This window comes from Pristiophorus japonicus, unplaced genomic scaffold, assembly GCF_044704955.1.
Source record: "Pristiophorus japonicus isolate sPriJap1 unplaced genomic scaffold, sPriJap1.hap1 HAP1_SCAFFOLD_258, whole genome shotgun sequence".
NCBI classification, from domain to species: Eukaryota; Metazoa; Chordata; class Chondrichthyes; family Pristiophoridae; genus Pristiophorus; species Pristiophorus japonicus.
In genome coordinates, this window is record NW_027252318.1 from 118,223 (window position 1) to 135,770 (window position 17,548).

At 52.2% G+C, this 17,548-nt stretch overlaps 3 protein-coding genes across 8 annotated transcripts in view; 2 read left to right on the forward strand and 1 right to left on the reverse strand.

Annotated features, from left to right (window-relative positions):
- LOC139247114 (zinc finger protein 432-like) overlaps positions 1-17,548 on the forward strand; it is a 199,772-nt gene that overhangs the window by 78,870 nt on the left and 103,354 nt on the right. The window lies entirely within an intron of this gene.
- LOC139247122 (nuclear factor 7, ovary-like) overlaps positions 1-17,548 on the reverse strand; it is a 640,289-nt gene that overhangs the window by 9,049 nt on the left and 613,692 nt on the right. The window contains exon 3 of one of the 2 annotated variants that reach the window (XR_011590833.1): positions 8,328-8,340. The exons of the other annotated variant lie outside the window; for it this stretch is intronic. The gene's annotated coding sequence lies outside the window, so the exon portion shown is untranslated. Of the gene's footprint in view, positions 1-8,327; positions 8,341-17,548 lie in introns of those variants that run through there. 2 annotated transcript variants of the gene reach the window in all.
- The window catches only part of LOC139247123 (zinc finger protein 420-like), a 62,067-nt gene continuing 54,903 nt past the window's right edge, over positions 10,385-17,548 (forward strand). The window contains exons 1-2 of the mRNA XM_070871545.1: positions 10,385-10,491; positions 10,646-10,809. The gene's annotated coding sequence lies outside the window, so the exon portion shown is untranslated. The remainder of the gene's footprint in view (positions 10,492-10,645; positions 10,810-17,548) is intronic.

The window sequence follows — 17,548 nt, forward strand, 5'->3', positions numbered from 1 at the left end:
CTCCTCCTCCTCACCCCCATCCCCCCTCCTCCTCCTCACCCCCATCCCCCCTCCTCCTCCTCACCCCCATCCCCCCTCCTCCTCCTCACCCCCATCCCCCCTCCTCCTCCTCACCCCCATCCCCCCTCCTCCTCCTCACCCCCATCCCCCCTCCTCCTCCTCACCCCCATCCCCCCTCCTCCTCCTCACCCCCATCCCCCCTCCTCCTCCTCACCCCCATCCCCCCTCCTCCTCCTCACCCCCATCCCCCCTCCTCCTCCTCACCCCCATCCCCCCTCCTCCTCCTCACCCCCATCCCCCCTCCTCCTCCTCACCCCCATCCCCCTCCTCCCCCATCCCTCCTCCCCCCTCCCTCCTCCTCACCCCCATCCCCCCTCCTCCTCCTCACCCCCCCTCCCTCCTCCTCACCCCCCTCCCTCCTCCTCACCCCCATCCCTCCTCCTCACCCCATCCCCCCTCCTCCTCCTCACCCCCATCCCCCCTCCTCCTCCTCACCCCCATCCCCCCTCCTCCTCCTCACCCCCATCCTCCCTCCTCCTCCTCCTCACCCCCATCCCCCCTCACCCCCATCACCCCCCTCAACCACACAGTCCCCCCCTCAACCACACAGTCCCCCCCCTCACACACCACCCACCTCCATCCCCCCTCACCCACACAGTCCCCCTCCTCACACACCACCCACATCCTGCCCCGCATCCTCCCTCTTCCTCACCCCCATTCCGCCTCCTTACACCTATCCTCACTACCCACCCCACATCCTGCTCCAAACCCCATCCCACCTTCTCAATCCCCTCCTCCTCTTACCCCAGCCCTCACCCCTCACCCCTCACCCCCCGGGTATAAAACCAGGCCGCCGCTCCCACCGGCTCCAATTCACCGACACAAGGGCCCAGCGCCGCGTCACTAGCGCCCAGCCCAAACACACTGCCCGAGCTCTGAGGCCCGGGTCCAGGCCCGCCTCCCTCACTCTGAGTGACAGGCCGCTCCGCTTCCCCCGGGAGCTCCTCACCGGGCCGCCCCTGGCCAATCAGCGCCGCCGGGAGGCGGGGTTTGCGGCCATGATTTGGGTTGAGCGAGGCTCGCGCTCGGAGCTTGGCGGTTGGGTTGAAATATTTGAATGTTTAACGGGCGGTGACCTTTGCCCCTGTGTTCCACTCCAGGACATTGTGACGTATTTACTGAGGCGGCCGAGAGCTCGGGCCTTACACTAAACATCCGTAAGACAAAGGTCCTCCAGCAGCCTGTCCCCGCCGCACAGCACTGCCCCCCAGTCAGCAAGGTCCACGGCGCGGCCCTGGACACCGGGGACCATTCCCCAAACCTCGGGAGTCTCTTATCAACAAGGGCAGGCATTGACCACCAGATCCAACACCGCCTCCAGTGCGCCAGTGCAGCCTTCGGCCGCCTGAGGAAAAGAGTGTTTGAAGACCAGGCCCTCAAACCTACCATCAAGCTCATGGTCGACAGGGCTGTAGTAATAGCCGCCCTCCTGTATGGCTCAGAGACATGGACCATGTACAGCAGACAGCTCAAGTCGCTGGAGAAATACCACCAACAATGTCTCCGCAAGATCCTGCAAATCCCCTGGGAGGACAGACGCACCAACGTTAGCGTCCTCGACCAGGCCAACATCCCCAGCATTGAAGCACTGACCACACTCGACCAGCTCCGCTGGGCAGGCCACATTGTCCGCATGCCAGACACGAGACTCCCAAAGCAAGCGCTCTACGCGGAGCTCCGTCACGGCAATCGAGCCAAATGTGGGCAGAGGAAACGTTACAAGGACACCCTCAAAGCCTCCCTGATGAAGTGCAACATCCCCACTGACACCTGGGAGACCCTGGCCAAAGACCGCCCTAAGTGGAGGAAGTGCATCGGGAGGTTGTTGAGCACTTCGAATCTCAACACCGCGAGCGTGAAGTGGTCAGGCACAGGCAGCGGAAGGAATGTGTGATAATTCAGTGCCACCCACCACTTCCTCCGACGAATATCTGTTCCACATGTGACAGGGTCTGTGGCTCTCATATTGGACTGTTCAACCACCAAAGATCTCATATTTTAGGAGTGGAAGCAAGCCTTCCTCGATTCCGAGGGACTGCCTATGAAAAAAAAGAGGGATTGGCGGGACAACAACAACAACTTGTCTTTATATAGCGCCTTTAACGCAGTAAAACGTCCTCTGGCGCTTCACAGGAGGGTCACAGATTGTTTTGTCTATTCCGGGGCAGATCTGCGATTGTCACCGAACTAATCTGCCTCCCACAATATCTACAGAATCCTGGGAATACCCGCAACCTCCCCGAGAATAGTCTTCATCATCATCGGCGGTCCCTGGAACCAGGATGACTTGCTTCCACATGGGTTCGCAGATGTTTCAATGAAGGAGCCGATATTCCAGTCCTGAACTCCAATTGAAGGGTGGAAGATGCCTGTGCCTGGATTGTTTTAACGTGTGGTGACCGTCTCACACCAGCCACCACACAGGATTGACAGAGCTCGGCCTTTATCCAGTGGCAAGGGTTAACCAGGACGGCAGGAGAACTGCTTTGCTGCAAGGACCTAGTGCGCACACATATCGCAGTGTGAGCAGGTCCGTGCTGCCCCTGGGCTCTCGGCTCTTCTGGGCCCCGTACCCTCATTCATCACACCTCCGCTACGATTTTTCACCGTTCCTCCGCCATGATCTCTCACTGTTCTTCCGCCACGATCTCTCACCGTTCCTCCACCACGATCTCTCACCGCACCTCCGCCACGATCTCTCATCGCACCTCCACCACGATCTCTCACCGTACCTCCGCCACGATCTCTCACCGTTTCTCCGCCACAATCTCTCACCGTTCCTCCGCCACGATCTCTCCCTGTACCTCCGCCACGATCTCTCACCGTTCCTCCGCCACGATCTCTCACCGTTCCTCCGCCCCGACCTTCCCGCTCCTCCGCCACGATCTCTCACCGTTCCTCCGCCACGATCTCTCACCGTACCTCCGCCACGATCTCTCACCGTACCTCCGCCACGATCTCTCACCGTTCCTCCGCCCCGACCTTCCCGCTCCTCCGCCACGATCTCTCACCGTTCCTCCGCCCCGACCTTCCCGCTCCTCCGCCACGATCTCTCACCGTACCTCCGCCACGATCTCTCACCGTTCCTCCGCCACGATCTCTCACCGTTCCTTCGCCCCGACCTTCCCGCTCCTCCGCCACGATCTCTCACCGTTCCTCCGCCACGATCTCTCACCGTACCTCCGCCACGATCTCTCACCGTACCTCCGCCACGATCTCTCACCGTTCCTCCGCCATGATCTCTCACCGTACCTCCGCCACGATCTCTCACCGTACCTCTGCCACGATCTCTCACCGTACCTCCGCCACGATCTCTCACCGTTCCTCCGCCACGATCTCTCACCGTTCCTCCGCCACGATCTCTCCCGTTCCTCCGCCCCGACCTTCCCGCTCCTCCGCCACGATCTCTCACCGTACCTCCGCCAAGATCTCTCACCGTACCTCCGCCCCGACCTTCCCGCTCCTCCGCCACGATCTCTCACCGTTCCTCCGCCACGATCTCTCACCGTTCCTCCGCCACGATCTCTCACCGTTCCTCCGCCCCGACCTTCCCGCTCCTCCGCCACGATCTCTCACCGTACCTCCGCCACGATCTCTCACCGTTTCTCCGCCACGATCTCTCACCGTTCCTCCGCACCGACCTTCCCGCTCCTCCGCCACGATCTCTCACCGCTCCTCCGCCACGATCTCTCACCATTCCTCCGCCACGATCTCTCACCATTCCTCCGCCCCGACCTTCCCGCTCCTCCGCCACGATCTCTCACCGTTCCTCCGCCACGATCTCTCACCATTCCTCCGCCCCGACCTTCCCGCTCCTCCGCCACGATCTCTCACCGCTCCTCCGCCACGATCTCTCACCGCTCCTCCACCACGATCTCTCACCGTACCTCCGCCACGATCTCTCACCGTACCTCCGCCACGATCTCTCACCGTACCTCCGCCACGATCTCTCACCGTTCCTCCGCCACGATCTCTCACCGTACCTCCGCCACGATCTCTCACCGTACCTCTGCCACGATCTCTCACCGTTCCTCCGCCCCGACCTTCCCGCTCCTCCGCCACGATCTCCCACCGTTCCTCCGCCACGATCTCTCACCGTTCCTCCGCCCCGACCTTCCCGCTCCTCCGCCACGATCTCTCACCGTTCCTCCGCCACGATCTCTCACCGCTCCTCCGCCACGATCTCTCACCATTCCTCCGCCACGATCTCTCACCGTTCCTCCGCCACGATCTCTCACCGTTCCTCCGCCACGATCTCTCACCGTTCCTCCGCCACGATCTCTCACCGTTCCTCCGCCACGATCTCTCACCGTTCCTCCGCCACGATCTCTCGCCGCTCCTCCGCCACGAACTCTCACCGTTCCTCCGCCACGATCTCTCACCGTTCCTCCGCCCCAACCTTCCCGCTCCTCCGCCACGATCTCTCACCGTTCCTCCGCCACGATCTCTCACCGTTCCTCCGCCCCAACCTTCCCGCTCCTCCGCCACGATCTCTCACTGTTCCTCTGCCCCGACCTTCCCGCTCCTCCGCCACGATCTCTCACCGCTCCTCCACCACGATCTCTCACCGTTCCTCCGCCACGATCTCTCACCATTCCTCCGCCCCGACCTTCCCGCTCCTCCGCCACGATCTCTCACCGTTCCTCCGCCACGATCTCTCACCGTTCCTCCGCCACGATCTCTCGCCGCTCCTCCGCCACGATCTCTCGCCGTACCTCCGCCACGATCTCTCACCGTTCCTCCGCCACGATCTCTCACCGTACCTCCGCCACGATCTCTCACCGTTCCTCCGCCACGATCTCTCACCGTTCCTCTGCCACGATCTCTCACCGTACCTCCGCCCCGACCTTCCCGCTCCTCCGCCACGATTTCTCACCGTTCCTCCGCCCTGACCTTCCCGCTCCTCCGCCACGATCTCTCACCGTACCTCCGCCACGATCTCTCACCGTACCTCCGCCCCGACCTTCCCGCTCCTCCGCCACGATCTCTCACCGTACCTCCGCCACGATCTCTCACCGTTCCTCCGCCACGGTCTCTCACCGTACCTCCGCCACGGTCTCTCACCGTACCTCCGCCACGATCTCTCACCGTTCCTCCGCCCCGACCTTCCCGCTCCTCCGCCACGATCTCTCACCGCTCCTCCGCCACGATCTCTCACCGTTCCTCCGCCCCGACCTTCCCGCTCCTCCGCCACGATCTCTCACCGTACCTCCGCCACGATCTCTCACCATTCCTCCGCCACGATCTCTCACCGTACCTCCGCCACGATCTCTCACCGTTCCTCCGCCACGATCTCTCACCATTCCTCCGCCACGATCTCTCACCGCTCCTCCGCCACGATCTCTCGCCGCTCCTCCGCCACGATCCCTCGCCGCTCCTCCGTCCCGATCTCTCGCCGCTCCTCCGTCCCGATCTCTCACCGTTCCTCCGCCACGATCTCTCACCGTTCCTCCGCCACGATCTTTCACCGCTCCTCCGCCACGATCTCTCGCCGCTCATCCGCCCCGACCTTCCCGCTCCTCCGCTGTACCTGGACCCCGCCGATGTTCCTGCCCACGCTCCAAACTGTGACCTGGATTTTGATGATGTCATCCAGTCGCCCACCTCGAAGCCGTCGCACACTTGTAGCAGCTCACTCTGGAAGCTGCAGTGGTATGCTCTTTTATCCTCCTGACCCACGATAGTCTTTTTTTTCCTTCAAAAATATACTTTATTCATATAAAATTTTCACAGTACATTGGAAAATAGTTCAGTACCTTGCGGTTAGCAATTCCATACAATTCGTTTGGATGCTGACAGCAGTTCCATACGATGCACTAGCGTGCATTTCATTTCAAGGTACAGTTTAGTACAATCCGTAAATCATGTTACATGTACTACTGTGCAAATAAGGGTATTACATGGAGAAGATAATAACAGGTTTACATTACATTCCGGGATACATTTCAATACCGATCACGAATCACGTTACATGTAGCACTATGCAGATGAAAGCAGTACATGGAACGGATGAGAATATGTCCTCTCACAGGTCAGGGTGACCCACGATGTCCCAGGACCCATGCTGCTCTTTTATCCTCCCGACCTGCGGTGGTGTCCTCTCGCAGGTCGGGGTGGCCCGCGATGAATGAATGCCCCGGGAATAAGTTGCCCTGATATTGACGCTCAGATTGTAATTATTTCTCTGGTGCCCAACTTTAATATTCTCCTGAAAGTCCCACTGCAATCCAGTTCCAGTTCCATTGAGGGTGTAAAAGAAAAGATCGCCATCCGTGGCTAACTAAAGAAATAAAGGACGGTATCCAATTAAAAACAAAGGCATACAAAGTGGCCAAAACTAGTGAGTGAACAGAAGATTGGGAAGTTTTTAAAAGTCAGCAAAGAATGACTAAAAAAATCATTAAGAAAGGGAAGATAGACTATGAAAGTAAACTAGCACAAAATATAAAAACAGACAGCAAGAGTTTCTATAGGTATATAAAAAGGAAAACAGTGGCTAAAGTAAATGTTGGTCCCTCAGAGGACGAGAACGAGAATTAGTGATGGGGAACAAAGAGATAGCAGAAACTCTAAACAAATATTTTGTATCAGTGGGGGAAAGAACTTATCACAATCACTAAGAAGTAAGATAATGGGACCTGATGACTTGCATCCTACGGTCTTAAGAGAAGTAACGGCAGGGATAGTGGATGCATTGGTTACAATTTACCAAAATTCCCTGGACTCTGGGAGGTCTCAGCAGATTGGAAAACTACAAATGTAACGCCCCTATTTAAAAAAGGAGGCAGACAAAAAGCAGGAAACTAGGCCAGTTAGCCTAACATCTGTGGTTGGGAAAATGTTGGAGTACATTATTAAAGAAACAGTCGCAGGATATTTGGAAAAGCATAATTCGGTCAGGCAGAGTCAGCGTGGATTTATGAAGGGGAAGTCATGTTTGACAAATTTGCTGGAATTCTTTGAGGATGTAACAAACATGGTGGATAAAGGGGAACCAGTGGATGTATATTTGGACCTCCAGAAGGCATTTGACAAGGTGCCACATAAAAGGTTACTGCGCAAGATAAAAGTTCACGGGGTTGGGGGTAATATATTAGCATGGATAGAGGATTGGCTAACAGAAAACAGAGAGTCGGGATAAATGGTTCATTCTCGGGTTGGCAATCAGTAACTAGTGGGGTGCCGCTGGGACCCCAACTATTTACAATCTATATTAACAACTTGGAAGAAAGGACCGAGTGTAACGTAACCAAGTTTGCTGACGATGCAAAGATGGGATAAAAAGCAATGTGTGAGGAGGACACAAAATACCTGCAAAACAATAGACAGGCTAATGAGTGGGCAAAAATTTGGCATAATGTTGGAAAGTGTGAGGTCATGCACTTTGATAAAAAAAAAATCAAAGAGCAAGTTATTATTTAAATGGAGAAAAATTGCAAAGTGCTGCAGTTCAATGGGACCTGGGGGTATTTGTGCATGAAACACAAAAGGTTAGTATTCAGGTACAGCAAGTGATCAGGAAGGCCAATGGTATCTTGGCCTTTACTGCAAAGGGGATGGAGTATAAAAGCAGGGAAATCTTCCTACAATTGTACAGGGTATTGGTGAGGCCACACCTGGAATACTGCCTTGGTTTCCATATTTACGAAAGGATGTACTTGCTTTGGAGGCAGTTCAGAGAAGGTTCACTAGGTTGATTCCGGAGATGAGGGGATTGACTTACAAGGAAAGGTTGAGTAGAATGGGCCTCGACTCATTGGAATTAAGAAGAATGAGAGGTGATCTTATCGAAACGTATAAGATTATGAGGGGGCTTGACAAGGTGGATGCAGAGAGGATGTTTCCACTGATAGGGGAGACTGGAACTAGGGGGCATAACCTTAGAATAAGGGGCCGCCCATTTAAAACTGAGATGAGGAGAAATTTCTTCTCTCAGAGGGTTGTAAATCTGTGGAATTCGCTGCCTCAGAGAGCTGTGGAAGCTGGGACATTGAATAAATTTAAGACAGCGGTAGACAGTTTCTTAACCGATAAGGGATTAAGGGGTTATGGGGAGCGGGCAGGAAAGTGGACCTGAGTCTATAATCAGATCAGCCATGATTGTATTAAATGGCGGAGCAGGCTCCAGGGGCCTTACGGCCTACTCCTGCTCCTATTTCTTATGTTCTTATGTAAAAGGCCGATGATAATCAGCCCTTGATAAATCGACTGACTGTGGCAGATCGGGATGTGATCTTTGGGTTTGAGCTTCCCGTGTGCTAATCTTCTCCTTCTAACACCCTGTAAAAGGAGTTTACAAAAGTCATCACTGTAAGTACAGGATAGAACTTCAGAACATTCTCTCCTTCTTGTTCCTGTCCCGTGGGCCATGCAGCGCCGATACACCTGGGTAATCTGGGCCCGTCACTGATGATAAAACCCGCAGCTCCCGCCCCGCTGGACACACACGTGACAACCAATGGGCCAATGGTTTTCCTGCTGCCCTCCACGCACCTGGTGCCAGGCTCAATACATGGCCATTCTGTGGTGTTGGTGCACTCCCCACGTCCGCCACCCCCCACCACTGTTGCCAGGCTCAATACTCGGCCATCCTGTGGGGTTTGTGCCCTCCCCTGGTGCCAGGCTCAATACTCGGCCATTCTGTGGGGTTTGTGCCCTCCCCTGGTGCCAGGCTCAATACTCGGCCATTCTGTGGGATTTGTGCCCTCCCCTGGTGCCAGGCTAGATACATGGCCATCCTGTGGGGTCGGTGCCCTCCCCTGGTGCCAGGCTCGGTATACCCCCATCCTGTGGAGTCGGTGCCCTCCCCTTGTGCTAGGCTCGGTATATGGCCATCTTGTAGGGTTTGTGCCCTCCCCTAGTGCCAGGCTACCGCGGTATACACCCATCCTGTGGGGTCGGTGCCCTCCCTTTGTTCCAGGCTCGGTATATGCCATCCTGTGGGGTGGGTGCCCTCCCCTGGTGCCAGGCTCGGTATACACCATCCTGTGGGGTCGGTGCCCTCCCGTGGTGTCAGGCTCGGTATACGCCCATCCTGTGGGGTGGGTGCCCTCCCCGACATGACATCATAGAGACTGCGTTGCCAGGTTACTGTGTCACACAGCTCGCGTTGCTGGGGTTTGACGTCACACACCCCTTCTTACCGGGTTGTGACGTCACGCAGTCATGCTACCGAATTGGTGACGTCATTGGTGTTGAGTGAGTGGCGGCGCGGGTTCGAATCGTAGCCACGTAGCAAGCCGCCTCCGACTGTGGGAGTGGGCGGGGTAAATGGCAGAAATAGGGCCGCGATTGGTGGGCGGCCTGTCAATCAGGTCAATCAGCCAATTGCAGGGGCGGACAACGCCTCCCTGTGCGCGCTGTGAGGCGGCACTGCGCATGTGCGGGATCCCCGCAGGCTGGCCTTTGGTGAAGGTAAACAAAATGGCCGAAAGTGAGCGGAGCTGAGCGGCACCGGGGGTGGTGGGGGGGGCCGAGGGAGAGTGTCCCGGGGGGGAGAGGGGGCCGAGGGAGAGTGTCCCGGGGGGGAGGGTGAGTGTACCAGGCGGGTGGGGTGGGGAGGGGAGGGGAGGAGGGCAAAAGAGACACACGGGCGCACAGACTGACACAGGAGGCACACCCCCAGAATGACTGGGGAGGGAGGAGACAGACCGGGTGTGAGAGTGGTGGGGGTTCCTGGGAAAGCTGACGGACTCCTGTAATTGTCCCCCACTCCTCTCCCCCTCCCATCCCCTTTCCTCCCCCTCCCCCTCCCCCATCAGCCGGTCCAGGCAGCGGGCGGTCGAGGGGGTCGTTCAACCTGACTGCCTGCCTCTCTTCCGCTCTTACATCCGGTCCAGGGTGTCCTTGGAGATGGAGCACGCGGTGTCCACCGGTACGCTCGCGGCCTTCCGCGAGAGGTGGGCACCGGAGGGACTGGAGTGCATCATCACGCCCGGCAACCAAATTTTAATTTGATTTTACGTTTTAAAGTTAATTTGTTTTAATTGCCGGTGCTTTTAGTGTCCCCTTCCCTTTTATAGGGGGCACTGGGGAAAAATTGTGATTTTAGTGCCCAAAAAAAAAAAAAAAGAAAGAAAAAACACAAAAAAAAAAGGGCCTTGTAAATGTCTGGAGTGTCACCCAGGTCGGGTGGCACCGTTTAATGTTTTATGTTTTGCAGGTGAACTCCAAAAAGAGTTTCCTCCCCCTCCCCTCGGCTTCTCGTCACCGGGGCCCAGTGAGATCAGACAGTGTGTAACCCGGGGGCCCAGTGAGATCAGACAGTGTGTAACCCGGGGGCCCAGTGAGATCAGACAGTGTGTAACCCGGGGGCCCAGTGAGATCAGACAGTGTGTAACCCGGGGGCCCAGTGAGATCAGACAGTGTGTAACCCGGGGGCCCAGTGAGATCAGACAGTGTGTAACCCGAGGAGATTTCTGGTGATTTTCTGTAAGCCCAGACGGGCGGGACAGAGATCTGAGGAAAAGGATAAAATCAAACAGAAATACTGGACATATACTTTTCTGAAACTTTGGAAAAACACTTTACATTACATTCCACTTCACAACATTAATCTTCAAATTTTCTGCCCTGTGATAATTAGATCCCGGTGAATGGCGGAGTGATTGAGAAAGTTCCACAGCTGGAAGGAAACAGGGATTGTGGACTGAGGAACAACAGCAGGTGAACCAGCACAGGATTGTGAGAGCACCAACCAGTGAGCCCCTTCCGATTGAAAGCGCTTCAATAGATCGACTGGGGAGAAAGGTAAGAGAAAGTGCCATTTACTCAGATACACACCGGTCCTGTAGACAGTACACACAGGTTACAAGGTAAGACAGGAAATGAGACCGGGAGAGACTAACCACCGAGTACAATTATCCAGCATGAGGCCGTGCAATGGGATGTAAAGTGAGATCAGTTTCTGTCTCTAAACACAGTCACAGTGAATCTTGTGTGTGTTTTAGAGTAAAGGGCTTTGATCTAAGAGGTGACTCCAGTTTGAGGCAGAGCCCAGCAGATGGACCGGTCTCTGTACATTAGGTGCGGCTGAACTCTCACCGACACCATCAGATCTCAATGTTCAAATATTTCCCATCTGGTGAGAAAGCCAATGGAAAGATTGAACCGGAAGCACATCGTCAATTCACTGATCACGGTGCACAGACCCATCTGAAAGACCAGCACGACCCATCTGAAAGACCAGCACGGCCTATCGCCCACAGAATCAATTATTCATTCATGAACATTTAGAATGATAAGAAAATATATTGATAATGACTTTATATTGATAATTACTAATATTGAAGCATTGATCACTAGAGATACATAGTATTCTAATATACTGAAACACAGATATGGGGAGTTGCAATTTATTGATTGGCATCGTACTTGACCCCGAGATGAACTTCCGAACCCATATTCTCTCAATCACCAAGTCCGCTTACTTCCACCTCCATAACATCGCCGGTCTCTGCCCCTTCCTCAGTTCATCTGCTCAAACCCTCATCCATGCCTCTGATCGGCCTCATACCTCACACTCTCCGTAAACTTAAGCTTAAACTTTGGGGGCATAGTTTTAAGGTGGTTGGTGGAAGGCTTAGAGGGGATTTGAGTGGGGGTGGGCTTCTTTATGCAGAGGGTTTTGGGGATCTGGAACTCACTGCCTGGAAGAGTGGTGGATACAGAAACCCTCACCACTTTTAAGAGATGGTTGGATGGACACTTAAAGTGCCGTAACCTGCAGGGTTACGGACCTAGAGCTGGTAATTGGGATTAGACTAGATCACTTCTTGTTGGCTGGCGCAGATATAATGGTAAGTGCTGCAGGGAATCGAATATGGCCAGGGTGATCTGGACTAGTTTCGATCACCTGGATGGGTGGGAGAAAAATTTTCCCACATTTTCTTTCCCTAAATTGGCCTTGGTTTTTACCTGTTTTTTTGCCTCTCCCAGGACATCACATGGTTCTGGTTGGGGTGGAGTGTAGAATGTTTCGGTGCAAGGGGTGTCGCAGTTCTATGAGGTGGGCTGGGTGCTATTTACCTTTCCACCATTGTTCATTCTTCATAGGTTTATCTGTAACCTTCAGGGCTGTTGACCGAGGGCCGTGCGGCTCTTTGTCGGCCGGCGCGGACACGATGGTCTGAAATGGCCGCCTCCTGTGCTGTAAATTTCTATGTTTCTTCAACACTTCTGCCCGTATCCTTACTCAAGAACACAAGAAGTAGCAGCAGGAGTTGGCCATACGGCCCCTCCCATCTACTCCGCCATTCAGTAAGATCTCTATTCGATAGAGAATTTTAAAGATTCACAACTCTGAGTGAAGAAATAGCTCCTCCACATAGTCTTAAATGACCGATCTCTTATCCTAATACATAGGAACCCTAACTCGAGACGATCAAGCCCTTGTCAATTCCTCTCAGAATTTTATATGTTTCAATGATATCACCTTCTGTTCTTCTGAACTCCAGAGAATATAGGCCTATTCTACTCAATCTGTCCTCAGCCCTCTCATCCCAACTTGTACCAATTTCCGTTCACCCATCACCCCTGTGCTCGCTGAACTACATTGGCTCCTGGTCCATCAGTGCCTCGCTTTCAAAATTCTCATCCTTGTTTTGAAATCCGTCCAGGACCTTGCCCCTATTGCTGTAACCTCCTCCAGCGTGACCATCCTCAGATCTTTGCATTCCTCCAATTCTGGCCTCTTGAGCAGCCCCAATTTTCAGCAATATTGGTGGCCGTACCTTCAGCTGCTGAGGCCAAAAGCTCTGGAATTCCTCCCTAAACCTCTCCACCTTTAAAATGCTCCTTAATACCTAGCCTTTTGGACCAGCTTTCAGTCACCTGTGCTAATATTTCCTTACGTGACTGGGTGTCAAATTTTGTTTGCTAACAGTCCTGTGAAGTGCCTTGGGACATTTTACTGCATTTAAGGCACGATATAAATGCAATTTGTTGCTGATAACTGAAGATATTTCGAATTGTAATATAACGAAATTACATGCATGGGGAATTGCAACAGATTGATAACTGCAGAGGAAGAGGATTTTTATGTATTGCTAATAGCGTGCATTCTTTTAATGTGAGGTGGCCCTTGCACATTAACTACCACACGGGCTTGGCAGAGCAAGGTCTTAGTCCAATGGCAAGGGATCGAAGATGACTGGAGACCAGGCTCTGCTGCATGTTTCCTCTGGCACTGACTCTCACTGGGATACAGTTTCCTCTGGCACTGACTCTCACTAGGATACAGTTTCCTCTGGCACAGTCTCTCACTGGGGTACAGTTTCCTCTGGCACTGACTCTCACTGGAGTACAGTTTCCTGTGTCACCGATTCTCTCTGGAATACAGTTTCCTGTAGCACTGATTCTCACTGGAATACAGTTTCCTCTGGCACTGACTCTCACTGGGATACAGTTTCCTGTGTCACTGACTCTCACTGGGATACAGTTTCCTGTAGCACTGACTCTCACTGGGGTACAGTTACCTCTGGCACTGACACTCACTGGGGCACAGTTTCCTCTGACACTGACTCACTGGGGTACAGTTTCCTCTGGCACTGACTCTCACTGGGGTACAGTTTCCTCTGGCACGGACTCTCACTGGGGTACAGTTTCCTCTGGCACGGACTCTCACTGGGGTACAGTTTCCCCTGGAACGGACTCTCACTGGGGTACAGTTTCCTCTGGCCCTGACTCTCACTGGGGTACAGTTTCCTCTGGCACTGACTCTCACTGGGGTACAGTTTCCTCTGGCACTGACTCTCTCTGGGGTACAGTTTCCTCTGACACAGATTTACTGTGTACCTAATTTGTGCTGTCCCTTCCCTGAGAGTGCATGATGGGACAGTTTAGAGGGAGCTTTAACCTGAAAGTGATCAGGAGCTGCGGGTGGAAAGTTTTCAGTGCAGTGACAGATCGTACTGCTGCTGAATTTTAATTGATAAGCTGCCAGCAGTGCGGTTGGGACGGACACCGAAGTGTGCCCTGCGGCAGGGTAGGGGGAATTTTACTCTGTATCTAACCCATACGCCCCCTAGTCTGTGGGAATTTAGTGTGAATTTGAAAGCAACTGCTAGGGTAGATAGAGAGAAATTTATTCTGCTGCTTGGGGTGTCTAGGACGAGGGGACATAAACTTAAAATCCGAGCCAGGCCATTCAGGAGAGATGTTAGGATACACTTCTTCACTCAATGGATGGTTGAAGTGTGGAACCTCCCACAATAAGCAATCGATGCTCACCCATTGAATAATTCTGGGCCGGTTATGATGTCTGCCCAATGACCCGTTGCTTGTTCCCTTGGATTGGATCTTTATTTATTCCCTTTGTTTGTTTTCAGCTTCACTGCTGGACCCACCACTCAAAGCACTTTGTCTGATCTGCCCCTGGGAATGAGCAGACTCCTCCCTCCTCTCCCACACTGCACCGTCTCTCCTCCTCTTTCCCCCTTGGTTGTGTTCCACACTCTGGGCCTTGGGCCTTCCCCGGGGATTCTCAGTATGAACAGGGGGATGTGTGTTGAGACAGGCTGTCCCAGCTCTCCACCTTTGAAGGGACATGGAGAGGACCCACTGGGCTGAATGGCCCTGCTTTATGATAACACTGCAGTGCCTAGCAACCAACCTCTCTGAGCCCTGCTCATTATGGGCTGGCAGTGTCTGATGGGACAGTGAAGAGGGAGAAAGACTTGGATTTATTTGGCGCCTTTCACGACCAAAGGACCCCTCAAAGCACTTTACAGCCAATGAAGTACTTTTGGATTGTAGTCACTGTTGTAGTAAGGGAGAGTTACCCTGTATCTAACCCGTGCTGTACCTGCCCTGGGATTGTTTGCTGGGACAGTGTAGAGGGAGCTTTACTCTGTATCTAACCCATGTTGTACATGTCCCGGGACTGTTTGATGGGATAGTATAGAGAGAGTTTTACTCTGAATCTAACCCTGTGCTGTACCTGCCCTGGGAGTTTTTGACAGGATAATGTAAAGGGAGCTTTGCGCTGTATCTAACCCATGTTGTACCTGATCTGGCAGAGTTTGACGGGACAGTTTAGAGGAAGCTTTTCTGTCTATCTAACCCATACTGTAACTGCCTTGGGAGTATTTGATGGGACAGTGTGGTGGGAGCTTTTCTCTGAATCTAACCCATATACTGTACCTGCCCTGGGAGTGTTTGATGGGACAGTGTAGATGGAGATTTACTGTGTGCCAAACCTGTGCTAACCTAGCAAGTTGTGAAGAGGACATAACCCCTTATCGTTTAAGAAACTGTCTATTTCTGTCTTAAATTTATTCAATGTCCCAGCTTCTACAGCTTTCTGAGGCAGCGAATTCCACAGATTTCGAACCCTGTGAGAGAAGAAATTTCTCCTCATCTCTGTTTTAAATGGGCGGCCCCTTATTCTAAGATCATGCCCTCTAGTTCTAGTCTCCCCCATCAGTGGAAACATCCTCTCTGTATCCACCTTGTCGAGCCCCCTCATAAATTTAGATGTTTTGATAAGATCGCCTCTCATTCTTCTGAACTCCAGTGAGTAGAGGCCCAACCTACTCAACCTTTCCTCATAAGTCAACCCTCTCATCCCCAGAATCAACCGAGTGAACCTTCTCTGAACTGCCTCCAAAGCAACTATATCCTTTCGCAAATATGGAAACCAAAACTGCACGCAGTATTCCAGGTGTGGCCTCACCAACACTATGTATAGCTGCAGCAAGACTTCCCTGCTTTTATACTCCAACCCCTTTGCAATAAAGGCCAAGATACCATTAGCCTTCCTGATCAGTTGCTGTATCTGTATACTATCCTTTTGTGTTTCATGCACAAGTACCCCCAGGTCCCGCTGTACTGTGGCGCTTTGCAATCTTTCTCCATTTAAATAATAACTTGCTCTTTGATTTTTTTTCTGCCAAAGTGCATGACCTCACACTTTCCAACATTATACTCCAACTGCCAAATTTTTGCCCACTCACTGAGCCTGTCTGTGTCCTTCTGCAGATTTGTTGTGTCCTGCTCACACATTGCTTTTCCTCCCATCTTTGTATTGTCAGCAAACTTGGCTACGTTACACTCAGTCCCTTCTTCCAAGTCGTTAATATAGATTGTAAATAGTTGGGGACCCAGCACTGATCTCTGCGGCACCCTACTAGTTACTGGTTGCCAACCAAAGAATGAACCATTTATCCCGACTCTCTGTTCTCTATTAGTTAGCCAATCCTCTATCCATGCTAAATATATTACCCCCAACTCTGAACTTTTATCTTGTGCAGCAACCTTTTATGTGGCACCTTGTCAAATGCATTCTGGAAGTCCAAATACACCATATCCACTGGTTCCACTTTATCCACCCTGTTCGTTACATCCTCAAAGAACTCCAGTAAGTTTGTCAAACATGACTTCCCCTTCATAAATCCATGCTGACTCTCCTGACCGAATTTTGCTTATCCAAATGTCCTGCTACTGCTTCTTTAATAATGGACTCTGGCAACATTTTCCCAACCACAGATGTTAGGCTAACTGGTCTATAGTTTCCTGTTTTTTGTCTGCCTCCTTTTTTAAATAGGGACGTTACATTTGCAGTTTTCCAATCTGCTGGGACCTCTCCAGAATCCAGGGAATTTTGGTAAATTACAACCAATGCATCTACAATCCCTGCCGCTACTTCTCTTAAGACCCTAGGATGCAAGCCATCAGGTTCAGGGGATATATCTGCCTTTAGTCCCATTATCTTACTGAGTACCACCTCCTTAGTGATTGTGATTGTGTTAAGTTCCTCCCCCCCCCCCACTGTTGGAATATTGTTCGTGTCCTCTAACGTAAAGACTGATACAAAATATTTGTTCAGAGTTTCTGCCATCTCCATGTTCCCCATTACTAATTCCCTGGTCTCGTTATCCAAGGGACCAACATTTTCTTTAGCCACTCTTTTCCTTTTTATATACCTATAGAAACTCTTGCTATCTGTTTTTATATTTTGTGCTAGTTTACTTTCATAGTTTATCTTCCCTTCATCATTTTTTTTAGTCATTCTTTGCTGACTTTTAAAAGCTTCCAAGTCTTCTGTCCTCCCACTAGTTTTGGTCACTTTGTATGCCCTTGTTTTTAGTTCGATACCGTCCTTTATTTCTTTAGTTAGCCATCGATGGCTATCTTTTCTCTTGCACCCTTTCCTCATCACTGGAATATATTTTTCTTGAGAGTTGTGAAATATCTCCTTAAATGTACACCACAGTTCATCAACCGTCTTACACTTTAATCTATTTTCCCAGTCCACTTTATCCAACTCTGCCCTCATACCTTCATAGACTCCTTTATTTAAGCTTAGTACGCTGATTAGAGATCCAACTTTCTCACCCTCCATCTGAATTTGAAATTCAATCATGTTATGATTACTCATTCCGAGGTGATCCTTTACTAGGAGACTGTTTATTAATCCTGTCTCATTACACAGGATCAGATCTAAGATAGCCTGCCTCCTGGTTGGTTCTGTTACATACTGCTCGAGGAA